Consider the following 2,500-nt stretch of genomic DNA (forward strand, 5'->3'; position numbering starts at 1 on the left):
CGTGTGTGTGTGTGTGTGTGTGTGTGTGTGTGTGTGTGTGTGTGTGTGTGTGTGTGTGTGTGTGTGTGTGTGTGTGTGTGTGTGTGTGTGGGTGGGTGTATGTGTATATGTATTTGTATATGTATTTGTGTGCCTGTACGTGTATGTGTATATGTATATGTGTGTCTGTGCGTGTATGTGTATGTGTATTTGTGTTACTATACGTGTACATGTGTAGATGTATTTATGCACATATGTCCATGTCCATATGTGTATGTATGTATATGTGTATATGTACACGTATATACATGTATACAAGTGTATGTGTGCATATATATAAATGTATATATTTGTATATTTGTACACATGTGTGCATATGGGTGTGCGTGTTAATATGTATGTGTATGTGCCTGAAGTGTGTATGTAGGTTTACGTAAAACAACAACAATACGTGCATGACCTCTCTCATGCAGAAAGATCTTGAAGGTGTAAGCTGCAAAAGCTCCATTGCACAGTCATTACAAAGAATTATATCCACGAGCCAATGAACAACATATGATAGGGGAAGGAGAAGAGGACATTCCCCGATGAAGAAACCTGGATACAAAAAAAAAAAAAAAAAGTATATGATAATAAAAAGGGACAGCACAAATGAATTGCATGTGAATGGCCCCTGTTCAAATACGTAAACTGGAGGCTAGTAAATTGATGATTAAGTAAACAAATAAGATAATGGCAAGAAAGGACGAAGTCTTTGGTTATGATTAGATTGATATCAAAGTGACGTTGTTAGCCGATAAAGGAGATAAAACAGGATAATAAGGATAATGAAATGCGCTTTCGAAAGAGAGGTACGGTTCGAGAAATGAGAACGAAGGAGGTAAGGAGACGTGAAGGGGAGTAGGAGGTGGTTGAAGATAATAAGCAAATGTGGTACAATGCGGGGACGATGGGTAGTCAGACGTAGAGAAAGAAACAGACAACGACCACTTTTAAGGAAAGAGATACTGAAGGGAAAAGATACAGATAGAAACGAGAACAGGAAGGGAGTGAGAAAAGAAGAAGGACAGAGGAACTGTGGACATAATATGCTATGATGAAGGGAAGAGGGAAGAGAAGGAAAATAAGGAAAGAAATACATACAGGGAACTTAACGATATTAAGCGTCTTGTACCGGGAAGAAGGATGAGGATTGTGACAAAAAAGTTCATAAAGGAAGGAGAAGAAAGTAAGTAACCTTCGCCAGCAGGCGAGTAACTGCGGCCGAAGCCATCACCTTTCTCCTATACACTTCAGTAATTGTTAGGGAGTGTAACAGTCACTGTTGGGAATCTGAGAGGAGCGTGTGGGATTCGAACCCACAACTAAGCAAATGCGAGACCGGCACCGCTTTTGATTACATTACGACTTGGTGGGGTTAATCAAGTTATAATGTACAATAATGTGCGCATTGTACATTTGTACAAAGAGTGTGTAGTGCACATGCCAAGAGTGTGCAGGGCACATGCCTGATATATTTCTGTGGTTACATTATATAATCTTGACGTGCTTGCCAAGCACTGGGTCAGGTTATGCAAAAGACAAAGACTGAGGCTCTTTTGGCATTGATGTATCTTATTCGAATGTAAGAAATTTCTCGGTGTTGTCTGTATTCTTTCCCGTTGAACAAGAAAGGAACAAATTTCCCACACTGACACTCATATATATGAATATATATATTTATATATATATATATATATATATATATATATATATATATATACATATAAATGTAATAAAACACTAGGAACGTGCGTTTTATAAATGCAAGGTAACCACTTTAGAAAATAAACAAACGGAGCAGAGCGCTTTCGTATATTACATCTTTAGTGTATGTATGTATATATGTATATATATATATACATATATATATACATATATATATATATATATATATATATATATATATATTTATACATATATATGCAATAGGAACACTAGGAACGTGTGTTTTATAAATGCAAGGTAACCACTTAAGAAAATAAACAAACGGATCAGAGCGCTTTCGTATATTACATCTTCAGTGTATATATATATATATATAATATATATACTGTATATATACTGTATATATACTGTATATATATACTGTATATATATATGTATATATATATATATATATATACATAACCGTGACCTCCCAGGAATGTAACTCTAGGTGATTTTGAATCATCGAATCAATTTTTCTTCTTCTTCTTCTTCTTCTTCTTCTTCTTCTTCTTCTTTTTAAGGAAAACGAGCAATGATCAATCTCCGGAAGTTCAACTTGTACCGAAACCACGCACCGCACACAGAAACTCAAGTGATGAGGCCAAATAGGCGTTGATTCTCAGGAAACGCCATGGATATCGCCGACGGACGTTCTCTGGAGAGTGACGGACGCTCTGGGGACAATTCCTGCCCATGCGTTCTTCGGGTTGCTGGGTGAGACGCGTTGTGCTGAGCCTCCACTCTTGCTGGCCACAGCGTTCCATCGACGTGG

The sequence above is a fragment of the Oratosquilla oratoria genome, chromosome 5 (assembly GCF_046742065.1).
Source record: "Oratosquilla oratoria isolate Oo_2021 chromosome 5, ASM4674206v1, whole genome shotgun sequence".
Classification (NCBI taxonomy): Eukaryota; Metazoa; Arthropoda; class Malacostraca; order Stomatopoda; family Squillidae; genus Oratosquilla; species Oratosquilla oratoria.